This window comes from Mytilus californianus, unplaced genomic scaffold (assembly GCF_021869535.1).
Source record: "Mytilus californianus isolate M0D057914Y unplaced genomic scaffold, xbMytCali1.0.p SCAF_4, whole genome shotgun sequence".
In the NCBI taxonomy this organism is placed as follows: domain Eukaryota; kingdom Metazoa; phylum Mollusca; class Bivalvia; order Mytilida; family Mytilidae; genus Mytilus; species Mytilus californianus.
This window is the reverse complement of record NW_026262690.1, coordinates 42,023,253-42,046,484: the sequence shown is the minus strand read 5'-3', so window position 1 is coordinate 42,046,484 and position 23,232 is coordinate 42,023,253. Positions and strand designations below refer to the sequence as shown.

The 23,232-nt window shown below is 32.3% G+C and overlaps 2 long non-coding RNA genes across 6 annotated transcripts in view; both read right to left on the bottom strand.

Annotated features, from left to right (window-relative positions):
- Positions 1 to 23,232, bottom strand: part of LOC127698369 (uncharacterized) — a 175,877-nt gene that overhangs the window by 44,095 nt on the left and 108,550 nt on the right. The gene's annotated exons all lie outside the window — the stretch shown is intronic.
- Positions 20,761 to 21,799, bottom strand: LOC127698368 (uncharacterized). Its single transcript, XR_007980799.1, has 2 exons — positions 21,623 to 21,799; positions 20,761 to 20,901 (listed from the first exon to the last, which is right to left on the bottom strand). It is a non-coding gene; the product is annotated as an uncharacterized LOC127698368 (long non-coding RNA).

Here is a 23,232-nt window from a genome sequence, read left to right as displayed (position 1 = left end):
CATACAATAATGAGGTAACAACAGCCAACAAAATCACTGACATTGTTTAACCTTATATCAGAAATATATCTATTCCTATATATAATTTGGGATATATATATATATTTTAAAAATTCATAAGGGTTCTGCGGAACCCAGTGTCTCGCCTACTTTTGCTGTTAGTCGCAGGCTCAACAAAAATGGGGAAAAAATTGTTAAAAATTTTCCCCTAGATACTATCTTTTGATTGTAAGAAGCTTCTGTCCAAGTTTGGTAAAAATCCAGGATGGTTTATGAATCTAATAAATGTTTTAAAAACTTTAACTGCATACTGTATGTAATGTTAACTGGAAGAAAAACTAAGTCCATTTATAAGTAATATACGGAAAAACAGGAAATAAATTTTTACAAAATTTACTTCTAGATACTAGCTTTCGACCATAAACAAGCGTCTGTCCAAGTTTGGTACAAATCTAGGATAGTTTAAGAAAGTTAAGAAAGTTATTAAAATTTTTAAAACTTGAACCACAGAGTGAATGTAATGTTAACTGACAGAAAAACTAAGTCCATTTATAAGTAAAATATGGATAAACAGGATTTCTTTTTTTTTACAAAATTTACTTCTGGATACTATCTTATGATCATAAACAAGCTTCTGTCCAAGTTTGGTAGAAATCCAGGATAGTTTCAGAAAGTTATTAAAATTTCAAAAACTTTAACCACAGAGTGAGACGCAATGTAGGATAGCTATGTCTTGCTTTTGCGACAGGCTCCACAAAAAGGAATAAAAAATTAAAGAAATGATTAGGGGAAAACTTTAAAGTAATACATCCTGCTTGGGGCACACTGATTAAAAAGATCACACCTGGTTAGAGAATAATAAATTTTAAATAACATCCTTTGAAAATTACAACATCCTGTAAAACTTAAATTACAAGGCCTTTTGAATTCACTAGATAAGTAATACACAAGTTTGAGAAAAATAGGGTTTTCTTTTTACCTGTAAAACAGGTAATTAAACCTTATTAAAGTGCTTCTTGTATGCCATGTCTTTAATTTTGACAAAACATATTCAAATTTAATTAAAATAAATTTCTACTGCAACTTTGGAATGCATTTCCTTTTTTTTAAAAGGTTATTAAGAATTGCTATGAAAGTTTTATTATTTCTATTATATTAAATTCTTGGTTTTACAAAACAAAGGTGTCAATTTTAACATTTATTACTATTTTACATATATTTTGATAAATAAAAATTTGAATAACATTTAAGATATTTGAATAATGGTTGAAAGTTCTAGTATTTTTGATGTACATAAAGCAATGTGAAAATGGGTAAACAGACAGAAAGTCACAGGACAAAAAGTCACAGGACATAAAGTCACAAATTTGATAAGACAAAAAGTCACAAATAATTTGTTGACAATTGTTTGAATATATAAGAGAAAGATATTGAAATATTTTCTTTTTATTTCATATATTCATTTTTAAGTTTAGGAAATTGTTCATAATTAAGCCTTGATAAATGAAAATTTATTAAATTTTAATCATGCAAAGGACATATTTCTTGGCACAATGAAGCCATTTAAGTACTAAGCTACTTTGACATTTTGTTTTCATAACAATTATTTGTTCCTTATTTATATTAATTGAATAAATTTTAATTACAAAGTTGCTTCATATATAATAGTTCAAGAAAAAAACAAAATAATTATTTTTAAAATTAGTGTTTTCTTGTTTAAAGAAAAATAATCTCAAAACTGAATTGTGACTTTTTGTCCTATGACTTTTTGTCTGTGACTTTTTGTCCTGTGACTTTCTGTCCTACATTCGTGAAAATGATATCATATAGATATAAGAAGATGTGGTATGAGTGCCAATGAGACAACTCTACATCCAAGTCAAAATTTATAAAATTAAACCATTATAGGTGAAAGTACGGTCTTCAACACGGAGCCTTGGCTCACACCGAACAGTAAGCTATAAAGGGCCCCAAAAATTACTAGTGTAAAACCATTCAAACGGGAAAACCAATGGTCTAATCTATATAAAAAACGAGAAACGAGAAACACTTATGAACCACATCAACAAACGACAATTACTGAACATCAGATTCCTGACTTAGGACAGATGCAAACAAATGCAGTGGGTTTTAACATTTTAATGGTACCAAACCTTCACTTTTTCTGAAAAAATAGTGTAACATCACAACATAGAAAGACACACTATAAAATATCAACTGAAATAGCTTAACTCAATCAAAGGACATATTAACACGAGTGAACATACACTGAACAAATAAATTTGACCTATGATACAATGCAAATACAAAATAAATAAACTAAGGGAAGAATAATAAAAGTAACATGTTATATCGGTATGAAATGTTAAACAATTTAAGAAAAACAATATGCTTGAACAAAAATATCAGCCATTTGCAATAACTTTAAACACAGGTAAATGAAAATAATTTTGTTGTTAGGTATACGTGTACAGTTCCAATAGAGAAAGGAAATATTTTACAAAATAAATAATTTTGATATTCATAGTACGAAGTGAAAATTTATAGTAGTACCAAACACTAATCAAAGCTGGTATATAGACCAGATATAACCCTGAATAACATTAAATAACAATCAAAGAGCGGATTGCTCTGAGGTGGAAGAAGATGCATAAAAGGTAACTTGAATTACCATAAGAGCAGCCCCACCAAACCAGTCTGCTTTGTCCCATTATTGCTTTTGACGTTTTTTTTTCTTCAAAAATTAGTTAGACTCATAACTCAACAAAAACTCACTATACTTAACATTAAAATCTGCAAATACTGTTGATTCAAATTAATTTTTCTATAACTAGATTCAATACATTCGTCTCGGAAATGTCAACTTGATGCAATGCAAATTCGCCAAGCAATTATAACATTAATTGATTTGGTTTCACTTAAAAGTTTTCTGTCAAAGGTAGATAGTTGACCTTAAAAAAACTGGCTACCAAGATTTGAGTCAAGTTTGTTTAAACTAGGGTTTTCAATATAAACAGATATTGAAAAATTCTAAATACCGGTATATCCAATGCAGATATGTGTCAGGCCAAGAATTGGGTTTTGAGCACTTATCAGCATTTCAAACTGGTTCCGTACTCAAGCCTCGATAATGGGTGAACCTAAATGACGAATAACGGTAAAGAGCTGGACTATTTAGTTGTTAAGATCACGTTTTTGGTCACTTATAAAACTTTGAATCGTAAGGGAATAAAGACAATTATTGGGGACATTTCGACAATGACCGACGGTGCATCGTTTGATGTGTAACACACCAGCAGATTCACGTGTGCGCTTGACTCTTTATCATCGCCATAACATCATGACTAAAATATTCTAACTTTCGTATTCAAAAAACACATGTTGTCTAAAACTGGAATATGACTTGATTGCATTAAAGATCTAAACGTAGACGGAACAACCCAATCCGTGTATTTTTTCAAGGATCATTGATTTGAAGTCGTACTCTCCACGAAGATACTTGACTTCAACACAAGATGGATTGTATGAATATATGCAATTCTGTTTATCAATATTTTGAAACTTTCGTACACACAAATTGTCTATTAAAAAGTAAAATCACAAAAATACTGAACTCCGAGGAAAATTCAAAAAGGAAAGTCCCCAATCAAATGGCAAAATAAAAAAAAAAAACACGTCAAACGAATGGATAACAACTGTCATATTCCTGACTTGGTACAGTCATTTTCTTATGTAGAAAATGGTGGATTGAACCTGGTTTTATAGCTAGCTAAACCTCTCACTTGTATGACAGTCGCATCAAATTCCATTATATTGACAACGATGCGTGAACAAAACAAACAGACACAAGGAAATTTGTGCACATGCGCAGATATGTAACCAACATGGTTTAGATTAACCCGAATAATCCAGTTGTTTCATTCCGATAATTCCAATAATTAATCTACTAAAGACAATTATTACACCAATCAGAGAATTATTATCATGACCTATTAATGCTCCAAGACAAGCCATCAACATTTAATTATTTTTTTTCATGTGTTTTCATGAATTTCGAGTTATACCATATAAATAACTGAATAATAAGTTTATTAAAATTGAATACCCTTAATATTAATATTTTAAATAAATGAAAGGACGTATAAAACGTCATTGATAAAAGTAAGTAGAAGGAACTTAGGGCGAACGTACTCTATGGGCGGAAAACATAGGACAAACAGACCAAGGGCGAACTTTTAAAAAGGGCGAACCAACCCAATACCAAATTCACGCATGCGTACTACAATAATCTACATTAAAAACATCCGGTTACAAGTAAACAAATAACATTCATGTAAGATGAGATGAAATCTAATAATTTACATAAATAAAAGGGTATATATTTTTTTACATTAAAACATGAGAAACTATAACACTTACGATAGTGATTGTTTTTCAAGCCTAACTTATAAATTAAATGATGCAGATACTTAATCATGTGTAAAAATCGGTGTCATGAAATGGCACGGAAGTTGTAATGAAATTGTAATACACAGAAAGGGATACGGCATACAACCTGGTAATGTTTCAATGATTTTACAGCTGGCAGTAAAGGCTTTCAGAAGACTTGAAGTCTTCTCCCACCAAAAAAGCATTACAATTAGTATCAACAGGTCAAATAAACAAGAAAGTACGATTTGAGAGTACTCGCAGTTACTGACAGCTAGTTAAAAGCCAAAACAATTAATAATAAAAAATCATGCATCAGAGACTAAAATCAACTAAAACACATCCCAGGGATTTAGTATTTTAACGTCATGGACAGTCAAAGAAGACATGACTTGTGCAATGCCAAAAATAAATGTATCGACAGACAGTAGGATAGTTAGGAGTTTAACCTCTTTATAGATCAAAATTCGTAAGGGTTCCGCGGAACCCAGTGTCTCACCTACTTTTGGTGTTAATCGCAGGCTCAACAAAAATGAGGAAAAAAATTAATAAAAATATTCCTCTCTATACTATCTTTTGATTGTAAGTAGCTTCTGTCCATGTTTGGTAAAAATCCAGGATAATTTATGAATCTAATAAATGTTTTAAAAACTTAAACTGCAGAATGTATGTAATGTTGACTGGAAGAAAAACTAAGTCCATTTATAAGTAAAATACGGAAAAAATGGAACAAAATTTTATCAAAATTTCCTTCTAGATACTAGCTTTTGATCATAAACAAGCTTCTATCCAAGTGTGGTACAAATCCAGGATAGTTTAAGAAAGTTGTTAAAATTTTAAAAACTTTAACCACAGAGTGAATGTAATGTTAACTGGCAGAAAAACTAAGTCCATTTATAAGTAAAATACGGAAAAAATGGAATTTTTTTTTTACAAAATTTACTTCTGGATACTATCTTATGATCATAAACAAGCTTCTTTCCAAGTTTGGTAGAAATCCAGGATAGTTTAAGAAAGTTGTTAAAATTTTAAAAACTTTAACCACAGAGTGAATGTAATGTTTCCTGGCAGAAAAACTAAGTCCACTTATAAGTAAAATACGGAAAAAATGGATTTTTTTTTTACAAAATTTACTTTTGAATATAATCTTATGATCATAAACAAGCTTCTGTCCAAGTTTGGTAGAAATCCAGGATAGTTTAAGAAAGTTATTAAAATTTCAAAAACTTTAACCACAGAGTGAATATTTGTGGACGCCGCCGCCGACGACGACGACAACGCCGACGGAATGTAGGATCGCTATGTCTCGCTTTTTCGACAAAAGTCGAAGGCTCGACAAAAATGAACGTGGGTGTGTCTTTATACATCTCGTTTGAAAAGAATACAAACTTAGTTGTGTTTTAATTTGCTGATGACAAAATCGATATTAGTGCCAATGTAAACTATATTCAAAGATCTAATTACAACATTGGTAAGATAACCTTTACTAATAAGTTTATTTAAAGGTTTGATGAGTTTACACGGATCACATAGTGATTTCCGCGCTTTAAGTACAATATTATCGTAAAATTTAGGATGTGAAATACCGTTTTTAATCAAGTTTTCTACAGGTACAGCCAAATTTACTAATCAAATCTTTGTATCTATGAAAGAACTTAGCAAAAGTTTTATGTAATTTATGGTAACGAAATCCCTGAGTTAATAATTTACCAGTGATGCATTGATTACGTTCGTTAAAATCTATGACATCACTACACACACACGGGCATAACGAACGAGTTGGGATATATAAACACTGTATGATGGAGCCAAAGGAACATCGCCGTCTAAAAAAGGAAAATTAACAATAGGGAATGAAAAATCGTCTCTTTTGTCGTAAATTTTTGTATGGAGTTTTCCTTTAGAGATTGAAATGTCCAAATCCAGAAATGGACAACTACTGCTGTTTATGTTAGATTTAGTTAAAGTAAGTTCTATTGGGTAAATGTCGGTAGTATATTTAGAGAACTCTGGATTATTTAACGAAAAAATGTCATCTAGATAACGGAAGGTATTGTTGAATGTATCAACCAAATGTTACAATGACGTGTCTTTACTGAGTTTGGTCATAAACTGAGATTCATAGCAATACAGGAATAAATCTGCTATTAAGGTTCCACTAAAGTCAAAATATAGGACACTTCATAAACATGTAAACTTTGCCTGTATTTTTCAACCTATAATGAGTAAAGTCCTAAACTATGAGAACAAATGTTCATTTAAACATACTTAACATATACACACTGTGTAAATTGTAAATAAACTTGAAATTGTTATGCTGTGGCCAAACTGGTTCTTGGGGTGAACACTAAATTTTCAAAAAAAACTGAAGGCCTGCGAGACGACTTAATTTGCCTAAAATTGGTATGGACGAATACTGTAACATGTAATGCAGGGCAAGCTCATATTGATTTGTCACATACATATGTTTTAATGGCATATTTGTCCAATTTCTGTATTGTACCTTCGATATTTGTTCACCTAGATACAAGAAATTAACTGAAACTCGAAAATCAATACATTTTCTGAAAAATCAACATGAGCTTGCCCTGCATTAGATATAACACTATACGTCCATACCAATTTTAAACAAATTAAGTCGTCTAGCAGGCCTCCAGATTTTTTTGAAAATTTAGTGTTCACCCAAAGAACCGGTTTGGCCACAACATAACAATTTCAAGTTTATTTACAATTTACAGTGTGTATATGTTAAGTATGTTTAAATGAACATATGTTCTCATAGTTTAGGACTTTACTCATTATAGGTTGAAAAATACAGGCAAAGTTTAGATGTTTATGAAGAGTCCTATATTTTGACTTTAGTGGAACCTTAAAGGGGCGCAGTTAGTGCCCATAGGAATACCAACTACTTGTCGATACACTTTATCACCGAAACGTACATATATATTGTCCAGGAGAAAATTTAAAGCTTCAATCATATCTTCACATTTCCAGTAAGTGTATCTAGTATACTTTCCTTTTTCGTTACAGAAAAAGGCTTTAAACGAGTTACAGCAAATAAATTATTAATGAGATTTTTCAAAAGACCATTTAATTAAATATGAAAACTTTTTCTTGATAAGATTGTGTGGAAGTGTAGTATAGAGAGGAGAAAAATCATAACTGTCAACAGAATTAAAAGGACCATCAAAAGCATGTATTTTATCTAAAACCTCTAAAGAATTTTTAACACTCCAAAAATAATTATGTATATAATAAACTGCTTCGCTGATAGCAGCTGGATACTCCTGCAGAGGTCCAACCCTGAACAGTTGGGGCAAAAATGGACACAATATTCAAGCTTGATCAGGACTGAATTTGGATTGTAATTAAATATTTGACATATTATAGGTTTCTGAATAAATGTAGTCAAAGAAATTGGTTATATGAATTGAATTTATATTCAATTAAAGATTTCTTGCTGTTGTGCAATACACTGTGCTGTTGCGCAATACTTAGTAAATCTGTTGTCAGACTATAAACAAATAAAGTTCAATTTCTTCTTAATATCATATTTGAAATTTATGAATCAATAGGGAAATTACATCAATAGCTATAAATAATTCACCAAAGTTTCATGCGAACTGCTTGAAGCATTTTTGAGTTATTGTCCAAAAACTGGAAAATCCCCCCTTTTTTAATGAATAAAACACCGTAACTCAGAAATGTAAAATCTAAAATTTATAAAATTCTAAAGGGAGCTTACATCAACAAATATAAACATTTCACCAAAGTTTCATGAGAACTGCTGAAAGCATTTTTTAGTTATTGTCCGAAAACTGGAAAATCACCCTTTTTTATGAACAAATTCCTTTAACTCATAAACGTAAAATCTAAAATTTATAAAAATCAAAAAGGAGCTCATGTCAATAGATATAAACAATTCAACAAAATTTCTTGCAAGTTGGTGAAAGCATTCTTGAGTTATTGTTGGAAAATTGGAAAATCCCCCCTTTTTTAATGATTAAAACCCCAAAACTTAGAAATCGTAAATCTGAAATTTATAAAAAACGAAAGGGGGCTCACATTAATAGATATAAACAATTCACCAAAGTTTCATGCATATTATTTAAAGCGTTTTTGAGTTATTGTCTGACATGTTGACGACGGACGGACAGACGGACAAAGGTATACCATAATACGTACTGTAAACAGGCGTATAAAAATTCATTTAACAAAAACTTAATTTATTACATGATATTTTGTTAATCCAACTAGTAATTTGATTACCTTGTTTTATTTTAATTTTAAATGTGATATACGTTGTATATATATATATGTATAATAGTTCCTAAATTGATGAAATACAATAGATAGATACAAAAAATTGGTCTAGGTTGGTTAAGACTTGGTCGAGTATGGTTCAGACTAGGTAGAGCATGGTTCAGACTTGGTCAAGAATGATTACGACTATGTCGAGTATGGTTCAGACTCGTATAAAATGGTTAAGTACTGGTCGAGTAAAGGTTGAGTACAAGTTAAGACTGTTAAGTATGGTTCAGACTACAGTCAAGTAATATCAAGTAAATTTCAGACCAATTCAGACTGGTTGAGTAAAAATTAGTACAGTCCAGTACAGATATAGGCCATTTCAAACTTTTACTGGTTTGTAGTGTTAATTAATTACATACGTATTGTCCATTGTTCAGTTTCTAATACCATTTCATGGGAGATAGTAATGATGTTCTTATGACATCAAGTCATCTTTCCACACTTTTTTTGTCCAGATTATTTCAACCTGTTTATTATTCAATAAAAGTAACCTTATTTTGAAAGGCTTAAATAATTTTACTATTTTTGAACTGCAGGGGCCCTTATCATACCTCTTACATGAAATACACTTAATTGTATGGCCAATTTATATTTTAACACGCAAAGTTGTGCATTATACAAATATTTGTTTTCTATTTCCTTTGAAAAATGCAGTTTGGTCCAGTATGGAACAATTTTGTAACATTATCTTTCATTCATATCCAGATCTGTTTCTGGTATCAACTTAAAGCAGTTATATCATATAACAGTTATCTTATATCAGCTCATTGGCAGTAATTACAATTAATCAAGAGTATATATTTGACACTTACCCCTTTATTCTTTATTTTATTCTGTTTTGCTTTATATGATTTTATTATTTATAAAGCAAAAAGTTTCAGAACTGTCCTTTAAATCTGTATGTTTGGGGTGATTATAATAGTTATTCAAAAGTATGTTGGATCTTTAAACAAGCACATTTGTTAACATATCTCACCTTTCCCAAACTTTCATCATTTAAATATTAATTCCATACAAAAATTTACCTTCTTTAGAAAGCATTGCACAGCTCAACTTATCCTCAATGATAACTGTATATGTTCCAATATCTTGTAGGTTTGCCTTCTCAATTTTAAGGGAATGAATATTCTCTTCTGATTGACAAATATATCTTCTAAATGACATGTCTGAAGTCTGAATCTCTTTGCCATCTTTCAGCCATTTTGCGCGACATTTTTTCTTAGACACTGTACATTCAAACAATACTGAATTTGATTCTTTAAATTGGATGTTCTTTAACTCCTCAGTGATCTTCAGTTCTGCAAAATAACAATACAAAAAAGATTGCTATGCTGTAGCAAAATGTCACCCACCACTATGTAAATAGGGAACTAGAGGCTCTCAAGAGCCTGTGTCTCTCACCTGTATCTACTGTGGTTTTGGAAATCATGTAAAATAAGGTTAAAATCATAATAAATAGTATTAGATAACCCATGGAAGTAATATTTAAATATTACTTCCATGGATAACCTAATAATAATTGAGACCAAGTTTGGTTTAATTTGGCCCAGTAGTTAAATTAAAAGTAGGTCATCCCATTGTAGTCTTACAATAGTTACTGAAGATTCCTTATCATTATTTGAATTAGTTTTCAAGTGGTGACCATTTGAAATTGTTTTTTTTTTCAATTTTCCCATAGACTTCTATAGTAAACCCCTATGTTCTATTTTCAGCCATGACGGCCATGAAGGTTGGATGACAGAGTCATCGGATACATTTTTCAATCAAGATACCCTATTGAAAATTGTGGCTAAGTTTAATTCTATTTGGCCCAGTAGATTAAGTGGAGAAGATTTTTGTAAAAGATAACGAAAATTTACCAAAAATTGTTAAAAACTGACTATAAAGGGCAATAACTCCTTAAGGGGTCAATTGACAATTTTGGTAATATTGACTTATTTGTAGATTGTACTTTGCTGAACATTATTGCTGTTTACAGTTTATCTCTATCTATAATAATATTTAAGATAGTAACCAAAAACTGCAAAATTTCCTTATAATTACCAATTCAGGGACAGCAACCCAACAACGGGTTGTTTGATTTGTCTGAAAATTTCAGGGCAGATAGATCTTAACCCGATGAACATTTTAACCCAGTCAGATTTGCTCTAAATGCTTAAGTTTCATAGTTATAAGCCAAAAACTGCATTTTACCCCTATGTTCTTTTTTTAGCCATGTCAGCCATGTTGGTTGGCAGGAGGGGTCATCAGACACATTTTTTTAAACTAGATACACTAATGATGATTGTGGCCAAGTTCGGTTAAATTTGTCACAGTAGTTTCAGAGGAGAAGATTTTTGTAAAAGATTACAAAAATTTACGAAAAATTGTTAAAAATTGACTATAAAGGGCACTAACTCCTTCAGGGGTAAATTGACAATTTTGGTAATGTTTGACTTATTTGTAGATCTTACTTTGCTGAACATTATTGCTGTCAACAGTTTTTCTCTATCTATAACAATATTCAAGATAATAACCAAAAACTGCAAAATTTTCTTAAAATGACCAATTCAGGGGCAGCAACCCAACAACGGGTTGTCTGATTCGTCTGAAAATTTAAGGGCAGATAGATTTTGACCTGATGAACAATTTTATTCCTATGTCAGATTTGCTCCAAATGCTTTAGTTTCAGAGATATAAGCCAAAACCTACATTTTACCCCTATGTTCTATTTTTAGCCATTGTGGCCATGTTGGTTGGTAGGCAGGGTCATTGGACATATTTTTAAAACTAAATACCCTAATGATGATTGTGGCCAAGTTTGGTTAAATTTGGCCCAGTAGTTTCAGAGGAGAAGATTTTTGTAAAAGTTAAAAGACGACGACGACAGACGCCAAGTGATGAGAAAAGCTCACTTGGCCCATTGGGCCAGGTGAGCTAAAAAAATATAGAATTGTGTGCACAGTATACATTCTTAAGTGTATATCAAGCTTTTGTATTTTTTTCTGTTATTCAAAAAACAAAACAATGTGTATGTGGTATAATAGTCTCATAAATCTAGTAGACTTGAAAAGATTGTACATGGTCATCTAACATAATGGCAAACAACTCTACCAAGCTATCTGCCATACAGCTTCAAAGGCATTGTGGCTTTTTGCAAAGTTTTCCTTAATTTACTGGCCTTGAATGTAGTATGAAAAAACGAAGGTTTAATGCGTTAAAATATCATACAACTATCGGTAATAAAAAGCTGTAGACAATTTTTTTTAACAATACAAATGCAAATATGAAAAATTCTGTCTTTGATTTTTTCTTGCAATTTTGATATAAAATTCTATAAGTAGTACATAGTCAATTGCAAAAGAGAAAAATGGGGTCAATGTGTTCATTTTTTAGCTAGAAAAAGGAACCCCTTTCTTTTTTAAATGCAACATCCTCGTTAAGATTTGATTTTGATTTTTGGTGTTTTAACGCCACTTTTAAGCACCGCATTTGGGCTATTTCGTGGTGGCCAGTTTTTATTGGTGGAGGAAGCCGGAGTGCCCGGAGAAAACCACTGACCTTCAATAGGAAAATATCCTCGTTAAGTATTTCCTGCCATAGAAAAGTAAACAGTTCTCATTTGCCTCAAATTTTATCCCCAAGCAGTACATTTGATTAGCAATTTCCATTGCAAATACTTTCCAATTCATGTAACCGATTTGATGCCATGAGAGAACTTTTCGCAAGTTTTGTATGCTTTTCATTAGCAACACTGCGAAAAACAACTTGTTAAATTTGGATGCATTAATATCTGCCCTTGGTATTGTATCCTATGCCCTTAACAACTTGTAATTACATGTGTATGTAATCCAGCCAATTTTTTAGGTAGGCAGACACTTTTTCTAACCTTTTTTTTTTTTTTTTTTTCCCAAACCAACTCGGGTTAAACATTTCATGACAGCCATCAAAACTTGGAATAAGTGATTTTGGCCAAAAATGTAAATCTATGTTTTGACACAAATTTATATTTAAACTAAAGATCACAGATTCACATGTACACCGTCAGCAGAAACTGAGAAATCATTACTTTGTTTCTGTAGCAGCATACTAAGAAATTTTATAAGATATTGTTATATATTTGCCATAGCTCCATTAGTTTGAGAAATCATATGATTGCTTTCTAATATTACATAACTTACAAAACATTTACATAAGATATGATGAGAAAACAACGTGATTTGAATTTTTCCATCGATCAAGTACCATACAACTCTGGAATGATGAAAGTGAAAACAAGAAAATGCACACATTATCATGCAAAGCATATCATCCCTACTTGTAATTCAATGTGTCATAAAACAGGAAGTAGGTATAACATGGTCAACTTCAGTTGGGTGCAGACCAAGCCATACATGTAGACAGGCGGAAAACATTGATGCGCGTTTACTTCATGTAAAAGCCGCATTAACTCCGAGTTCACTCCAAAATTTCAGTAGACATTAAAAGTAAATGGCCAATTACTTTCACCTTTACCTTCTCGTTAACACTAAAAAAGCTTGTCTTTCAATTTTGTAAAGAGTGAGCAGGGGCTTACTTCCACTTTAAGGGCATATGATACAGGTACAGGGGAGGTAATGACATTGATAAAGTAAAATGTTATTTTTCACGACGTTAAACTGTGACATATATATCAGGAAAAGTTGCATTTTCGATTGATTTTTATCATTCAGACTGAATTAACATGAAAACAAGACCCCTCTTTTTGAGAAAGATATTTGGCTTGATTATGTATGAAGACTATTTGTGCCAATTTTTATGAACAAATCACTGATGAAATTTTTTGGGTTCAAAAACTAAATTTTCTGATTCATGATGGTTCTTGAAGCCTGACCAAGATAAATTTGCCGTAAAGAATGTTGTCAAGAGTTGACCACTTACTCCTAGAGCAATCTTAATTATTATCTTTTACATCTATATACAGTTTTGTATTACATGTATTTAATTCTGGCATATTTTTTTCAAAACTTTGTGTGAAGCATATCCATTTATTTATTATTTGAAACATAACTAGAGGCTCTCAAGAGCCTGTGTCGCTCACCTGACTCTACTTTGGTTTTAGAAATGATGTAAAGATAGATAAAAATCATAACAGATACCCAAATAATGATTGAGGCCAAATTTGGTTTAATATTGGTCCCGTTATTTAATAAAATATCGTGGTGGCCATCTTGAACAGTAAATCGGCAACAAAGTAGCAACATTTGGTCAGCACCTCATAAGGAACATTCATGCCATGTTTGGTTTCATTCTATTCAGTGGTACTATAAAAGAAGACATTTGTATGTATTTCCCATAGAGTCCTATGTTAAACTAAGTCCCCCGCTGGCGGCCATCTTGGATGATGGACCGACTGCAAGGTAATAACACTTGGTCAGCACCTCATAAGGAACATTCATGCCATGTTTGGTTTCATTCCATTCAGTGGTTCTCTAAAAGAAGACATTTGTATGTACTTCCAGGCATAGGGTCCTATGTTAAACTAAGTCCCCCGCTGGCGGCCATCTTGGATGATAGATCTGCTGCAAAGTAACAACACTTGGTCAGCACCTCATAAGAAACATTCATGCCATGTTTGGTTTCATTCCATTCAATGGTTCTCTAAAAGAAGACATTTGTATGTATTTCCCATAGGGTCCTATGTTAAACTAAGTCCCCCGCTGTCGGCCATCTTGGATGTTGGACCGACTGCAAAGTAACAACACTTGGTCAACACCTCATAAGGAACATTCATGCCATGTTTTGTTTCATTCCATTCAGTGGTTCTCTAAAAGAAGACTTTTGTATGTATTTCCCATAGGGTCCTATGTTAAACTAAGTCCCCCGCTGGCGGCCATCCTGGATGATGGACAAACTGCAAAGTAACAACACTTGGTCAGCACCTCATAAGGAACATTCATGCCATGTGTGGTTTCATTCCATTCAGTGGTTCTCTAAAAAGACATTTTTATGTATTTCCCATAGGGTTCTATGTTAAACTAAGTCACCCACTGGCAGCCATCTTGGATGATAGATCCGCTGCAAAGTAACAACACTTGGTCAGCACCTCATAAGGAACATTCATGCCATGTTTGGTTTCATTCCATTCAATGGTTCTCTAAAAGAAGACATTTGTATGTATTTCCCATAGAGTCCTATGTTAAAGTAAGTCCCCCGCTGTCGTCCATCTTGGATGATGGACCGACTGCAAAGTAACAACACTTGGTCAACACCTCATAAGGAACATTCGAGCCATGTTTTGTTTCATTCCATTCGGTGTTTCTCTAAAAGAAGACATTTGTATGTATATCCCATAGGGTCCTATGTTAAACTAAGTCCCCTGCTGCCGGCCATCTTGGATGATGGACCGACTGCAAAGTAACAACACTTGGTCAGCACCTCATAAGGAACATTCATGCCATGTTTGGTTTCATTCCATTCAGTGGTTCTCTAAAAGAAGACATTTGTATGTATTTCCCATAGGGTCCTATGTTAAACTAAGTCCCCCGCTGGCGGCCATCTTGGATATTGGACCGACTGCAAAGTAACAACACTTGGTCAGCACCTCATAATGAACATTCATGCCATGTTTGGTTTCATTCCATTCAGTAGTTCTCTAAAAGAAGACATTTGTATGTATTTCCCATAGGGTCCTATGTTACACTAAGTCCCCAGCTGGCGGCCATCTTGGATGATGGACCGACTGCAAAGTAACAACACTTGGTCAGCACCTCATAAGGAACATTCATGCCATGTTTGGTTCCATTCCATTCAGTGGTTCTCTAAAAGAAGACATTTGTATGTATTTCCCGTAGGGTCCCATGTTAAACTAAGTCCCCCACTGGCGGCCATCTTGGATGATGGATTGGCTACAAAGTAACAACACTTGGTCAGCACCTCATAAGGAACGTTCATGCCATGTTTGGTTTCATTCCATTCAGTGGTTCTCTAGAAGAAAGTCAAAATGTAAAAAGTTAACAACGACGACAACGACGACGGACGCCAAGTGATGAGAAAAGCTCACTTGGCCCTTTGGGCCAGGTCAGCTAAAAATTTGCAATTGAAGATAAAACTTTTCTTTTAATATTCTTGTACTGGCCTCATTACTGATTACTTGTTATACCTACAAATGGATAGTTTGTCAGCATCAACAAAAGGTGCCAATATTTTCCATTTTGTTTGAATATTATACAAGGGTATTACATTTCAGTTCTTTTGGTCCCTAAACATGAATACTTTTACACAAATTGAGAGATCTATAAGTCTACAGTTACTAATATTTATGTTCATAACAAACACAAGAGACAATATTTCTTTTTCTATTAATATTCTTGTACTTTTTATACCTCAGGATGGATTGTTAGATATAAAGTGAAGAAATTTAAGTTGAAAATTGCTAAATTTATTGTCACATCAACAAAAGGTGCCAATATTTTCCATTTTGTTAGAATATTATACAACTACATTCATACATGTGACAGATAGAGTTGTCTTGTCACAACTGGAGATTTGAAAATTTTAAGCTGGAGTTTGGGCCTCAAAACTGGAGATTTTTGTACTCCCCTCAATATAAAATTTATTCTACAGAGTTAAAATAACCATGACTAGTAAGTTTTTATTGAAGGCATTACATTATGGAAGATGAAAAATTCAATATTTTCCATTTTCTTCGAATATTATACAAGGGCATTACATTTCTGTTCTAATGGTCCCTAAGTCTACAGTTACTAACATTTATGTCCATAACAAACACAAGTGACAATATTTCTTTTTTTTATCAATATTCTAGTACTGGCCTGATAATTGAGTGTTTTTTATATCTCAGGATGGATTGTTGAACATAAACATGATAAAAGTGAAGAAATTTAAGTTGAAAATTGCTAAATTTGTTGTCCCATCAACAAAAGGTGCCAATATTTTCCATTTTGTTAGACTATTATACAACTGCATTAAAATTCTGTACTTTTGGTACCTCAGGATAAATGTTTTACACAAATTGAGAGCTTTATAAGTCTACAATAACTAATATTTATTTCCATAACAATAATAAACAACTGCGCCATGAGCCCATGATACGCCCGTTGCTTTTTCAAAGAATAAAGTTCAATAACTTCTCAATGTCATATCAGAAATTTATAAAAAACTAAAGGGAGGTTATTTTAATAGATATAAATCAGTCACCATAGTTTCATGAAAACTGCTCAAAGCACTTTAGAGTTATTGTCGAAAACTGGAAAATCACCCCCTGTTTTATGAAAAAAATCCTATAACTTAGAAACGTAAAATCTAAAATTTATAAAAATAAAAGGGACCTTACATTAATAGATATAAACAATTCCCCAAAGTTTCATGAAAACTGCTCAAAGCATTTTTGAGTTATTGTCCAAAAATCATTTTTTAATGCAGGAAACCATGAACTACAGCAAATATTTTGAAATTTGTCTGAAAACAAAATTTCAAAGATCACTTTATGTCGCCTGTTCTATTTCAAGTCTTGAAGCATTGCCGTATTGAATATTGTTGGTAACATATAAAACTTTCTTTTTCTAAAGTTTTCCAGTATTAAATTATCAAATAATTTCTGAAAATGTTTTTTTTTTAACGATACTATTTATTTGTCCTTTGCAACATATGAATAAGCCATTGAATATAATGTAAATTCCAGATTAACATAGTTCAATAGAATCTGATAGACCATACTTATAAACTAGTTGCTCTCAAGAGCCTGTTTCACTCACCTGATTCTACTTTGGTTTTGGAAATCATGTAACTAGAGGCTCTAAAGAGCCTGTGTCGCTCACCTTGGTCTATGTGCATATCAAACAAAGGACACTCTCCAACATTGTAGACTAGAATAAACTTCATGACAAAAATCTCTATTTTGTTGTATTACTGATCTTTTAGTCTGTTTAGTTTCTCTCTGTCTTCTTTAGTTTTTGCTCCAAACACAAAAGAGGGTAAAAAAAATCCTTGTTTAAGGGCAATCACTAATACAAAGAGTGAGAGTCTACTAACTATATCAGCAAAATTTGACTTTTTAATAGATCTTGCCTTGCTGATCATTTTTGTGATTTAAAGTGTTTATTTATCTATTATAATTTAAATCATATAAGGCATAACGGAAAAAAATGTTTTTCCCTAAATATCATAGTTTTCATGATAAAAGGCAAAAATGAAAAAAATGGTAAAATTTGTCATTTATGGGCAATAACTCCTATAAGAATTTGTCTAACAGTTTTGATGTATATGGACAATTGGTAGAGCTCAAGATTCTAAACATTTTTGCTCCTTTCAGATTTTCTCTATTTATAACAGTTCAAAAAATAATAGACAAAACTTTCATTTTACCCCTATGTTCTATTTTTAGCCATGGGGGCCATCTTGGTTAGCAGGCCGGGTCATCAGACACATTTTTAAACTAGATACCCCAATGATGATTGTGGCCAAGTTTGGTTCAATTTGGCCCAGTAGTTTCAGAGGAGAAGATTTTTGTAAAAGATTACAAAAATTTACGAAAAATTGTTCAAATTTACTATAAAGGCCAATAACTCCTTAAGGGGTCAATTGACCATTTTGGTCATGTTGACCTGAGACTACTATAACACAGAGATTGGTCACTATAGATTTATCGGATTATCTGAGTCTCCGGTAATTAGCTACGTTATTTTAACGTAGTTTCGTATTCGACCGTAGCAGACGACATATATCACCTATCACTGAGAATACTATAACAGTATCGGATATTATTATTTTTCTTTTAAAAATAATTTAAAAACAAAATTGAATTAATCAAAAAAAAAAGAATATAGTTTTTATCTTTCAAATGCAGTTATCTCTATTCATATTTAAATTTTTGTTTTTAATCATTAATAATTTGTTAATAGTTTGTTATTATGCGGCCACTCTTGAAAATGTGAATGTGATTAATCTTATCAATCTTACAGTTACATTGTTTTGCTACATGTCCGTTAATTGTATCTAATATACAATTATTTTACCTGTAAAGACAGGTAGTCTCAAAAGCATGGGAGATGAATTTTGTTTCACAGCTGGGTGCCCAAGGTACACGAGGCTCCGTTTATTGCAGTAAACTTTTATTCTATACTTGTAAGGTATTTCACTGCTGAGTGCCCAATATACATGTTTATTGTAGTAAACCTTGTCAAATATCGTCGGTGCACTTGTGGTAGGATTCAGGAGGGTGTGGATGGGGTTTTATAGAATGGAGAAATAGGGGCAAAAAAAGTATAGAATGGAGAAATAGGGGCAAAAAAAGTATAGAATGGAGAAAAATGGACCGACAAATAAAGAATAGAGAAGAGAAAATAATAAGTTATTAAGATTTAAGAATAGAGAAAAATGGCATAGAAATTATAGGAAATAAAGAACCCCCATCCAGACCCTCATTCAGATTATCCAACGTAAATTTTTTTTTTCAAACAAGTTTCAACCCCCCCCCCCCCCCCCCCCCCACTTTTTTTAAATTTCCGTCTGATAATTAGGTCAAGTTTTTGCAAAAAATGTAATAAGCGGCGATCACAGAAGAGAGAAAAAATTTCATTAAAGGTAAATGAGTAATTTCCTTACGTAACAGATCAGCAAAGAGGTTATAACTGCAATGGATACATAAAGCAAACATAAGCCCTACAAATTATATATATGTTCCCAAAATATCGCCGGCATTTTCATTTTTCAATTCACAATGTCCAGTAACATTGATTTTTTATCTTGGGATGATAGTGATCTCAATCTTGATCTTTTACGTGGTGAATATACTGCATCAGATATTGAATCTGAGGATGACTATATGTCTCTGCTGCAAAGACTGCAAAAACTCCAAAAGAAGCATCAACCGCAAGTACATGTAAATCAGAACGAAGAAGCTTCAAAATTACGTGACTGAATAATCAAATTATCTCTATGTTAACATAAATAGAACCACATTAGTCTAAATTACGATGAAATATGTGCCCTCTTTCAAAATCCCAGACAAGAAATTTTGTGCTTCAATACAGAGCCGTAAAGTTTTTGAAAATTTGAATATTGTCTATTGTTAAAGTGTCGTATGTTTTAGTTATATCGCTATGCTTTTTGTAACCCTAATAATTGAGCAACTCAGATGAAAAGAGTTGTGATTTGCTTTAGTTTTTTTAGCCACAGCAAATATAAATGTGCTTGTTCAATGTTTGGTGACAAACCATGTTAATTGTTGTCGGCATGATGCTTTGTAAATAGGTTCCCTATAACATTTTTTTGTTGGGTAACTGCTGACAGTTTACCATGTGAAAATTCTGAGAAGCCAAAAATAATGCGGATTGTATAAATACGTAGCAATGTCAGATCTAAACAAGAATGTTAAATATGATAGCATATATTGATGTCACCTTTCTGTAAATTCAACTTCGATTCACAACTGCTTGTCAATGGCAAATATTTCATGTACAGTCAGCCTGATTAAACCGAAATGAACTATTTTCAAATTATGTTTAAAGTTTGTTTTTATGTTATGTCGTTACACCAATGTCCCATGCTAGTGGTGGTGATGAGCGCCTAAAAATATTTAACATTGTCACATTCTTTATGTGCCCGTCTCAAGTCAGGAGCCTGTAATTCAGTGGTTGCTGTTGGTTCATGTCCGTCATATTTGAATTTTCGTAAATTGCTTTGTTATTGTAGACACTTCGTTTTCTCTAGTGAATTGTTATATATTTTCCATGTCGGGGACTTTTGAAGCTGACTGCACGTTATAGGTTTTCTCATTGTTGAAGGTAATTACGGTGCATTCCAATAACTTACATCCACTTCATTGAACTTCATTTGGACTAAAGGAGTTTTCTGATGATCATTAGCAAAAATATATAAAAATCTCCTTAAAGTTTGCTTCAAGTGGCTATTCCTTTGATATATAAAGATGTGTGGTTACTTGTTTTTTTTCTTTCATTGAACTGTTATCCAAACTGAGCGTGTTAGTGAATTTCTGCATTCCTGTCTTAGTTTTAATGTATATAATAATAAAAATGTATATTCAAAGACTTAAATATTTATTTCTCCATGTAAGAGAAGCATGACAAATTCAATGAAATTAAAAAAAATACTAAAAAAAGTCATTTTCTCCTGTAGTACTTCTCCCTTCTTCTAATGCGTGATTTCTTTCTGGGGGTATTCCTAGAATAAAGAATATATTATAAATAAAAAGAAATAATCTTTGTCAAGTTTATAGCATAGGCAATTCATTAATTTTTAAGACAGTAATCTGAGACTTGAGACTCAGCAGTAATTGACCAATCATGTCAATATGGATCAAAATAGTTAAACTGATAAAGGATGCAGACCAAAGGTGCATGTACTTTTTACATCATGTTTGGGTCAATTATTTTAAAAAAAATACGTCTATTTAGGAACTCATGATGTACTGGTATTTAACATGGTGACACATTTTCATTGCATAATATTATTATACTAGCATGTATAGACTGCATATATATTATCAAGGGAACCAAATATAAATCTAAATTTCTTTCACTAACAATACAAATTCACCTATCAGACCTCATGTTGTGTGTGTGCAACTTGCCTCGTGTGTTTCTCAGTTCTGCAGCGGGAACTTACTGATACAGAAAAATTGGAATTTCATATAATTACAAATTTTACATCATTACATCGGTTAATTACTAAGGCTTGCACATACATTATCCGGAAAACAGATTGTTCATCTGAATGTAAGTTATGGGTGAGTTGCTCATTGACCCTGTCCCACGGATTGGTAATAACTGGAGGTTACTTTCCGGTTTGGTCGGTAAATTCAAGTCTATGACTGCACTTATTTTATTTAAAGTGCTTATAAACCAACATTTATGAACATGTCAAATCTTATATTCACACTTACCGGAACATAACACTCTTTATAAATCCACATTTGTTAATTATTATTTTCTCTTTCGCTGTCAAAAATGGCGGTCGAATCCTTCTTGTCAATCATTGCGAGTCACGTGATCGAAGACTTACAATTAATTACTATTTGACTGGTCAGTACGGGAAGTGACCAATCTCTGTGTTATAGTAGTCTCAGTGTTGACTTACTTGTAGATCTTACTTTGTTGTACATTATTGATGTTTACAGTTTATCTCTATCTATAATAACATCAAGATAATAACCAATAAACTGCTTCTCTGAGCGCAGCTGGATACGACCGCAGAGGTCCAACCCTGAACAGTGGGGGCAAAAATGGACACAATATTCAAGCTTGATACAGGTCTGAATTTGGATTGTAATTAAATATTTGACACAGCATAGGTTTATGACACAGAATAAATGTAGTCAAAGAACTTGAAATTGGTTGTATGATTTGAATTTATATTCAATTGAAGATTTCTTGCTGTTGTGCAATACACTGTGCTGTTGCGCAATACTTAGTAAATGTGTTTTCAGACTATTTACAAACAAATTAGCAAAATAAATTGTGACTCCAAATTTTTTTCTTTGGAAAATTGACAATTTCTTAAATCTTGAGGAAAAAAAAAATTGACCCTTCCAAAAAAAAAATTTTTGAAGAAATTTTCTTTTTGTAAAATGTGGTACAAATTAAGAGACATCCATACACTTAAACACAAATTAGTCTGAAAACTAGAAAAATGCTTGTTTTAGACCCTTTTTGGCCCCTAATTCCTGAACAGTTTGGGCAATTAGCCCCAAAATGAATCCCAACCTTCTACTTGTAATATTGAACCTTGTGGTACAATTTCAGAGCAATCAAAATACTTATACACAAGTTATTGTCCTGAAACTAGAAAAATGCTTGTTTTGGCCCCTAATTCCTAAACGGTTGGGACCATCACCCCCAAAAAACAATCGCAACCTTCCTTTTATTGGTTAAATTTCATAGAGATCTGTACACTTAAACTAAAGTTATTGTCTGGAATCCATAAGTATGATTTGAATTTATATTCAATTGAAGATTTCTTGCTGTTGTGCAATACACTGTGCTGTTGTGCAATACTTAGTAAATCTGTTTTCAGACTATATACAAAGAATTAGCAAAATAAATTGTGACCCCTAATTTTTTTCTTTGGAAAATTGACAATTTCTTAAATCTTGAGGAAAAAAATTTGACGCCCCAATAAAAAACCAATTATTTTACCCCCCCCTCCCCAAATTTTTTTTTACCCCACCTCCAAAAAAAACTTATATTTGAAGAGAATTTTGTTTTGAGGAAAAAAAAATTTGTTTAACCCCCTTCCAAAAAAATTAATTTTGAAGAAATTTTCTTTTTGTAAATTGTTGTACAAATTAAGAGAGAGACGGCACTCATACCACATCTTCTTATATCTACTGAAACACAAGTTACTGTCTGAAAACTAGAAAAATGCTTGTTTTAGACCCTTTTTGGCCCCTAATTCCTGAACAGTTTGGGCAATTAGCCCCAAAATGAATCCCAACCTTCTACTTGTGGTATTGAACCTTGTGGTACAATTTCAGAGCAATCAAAATACTTATAC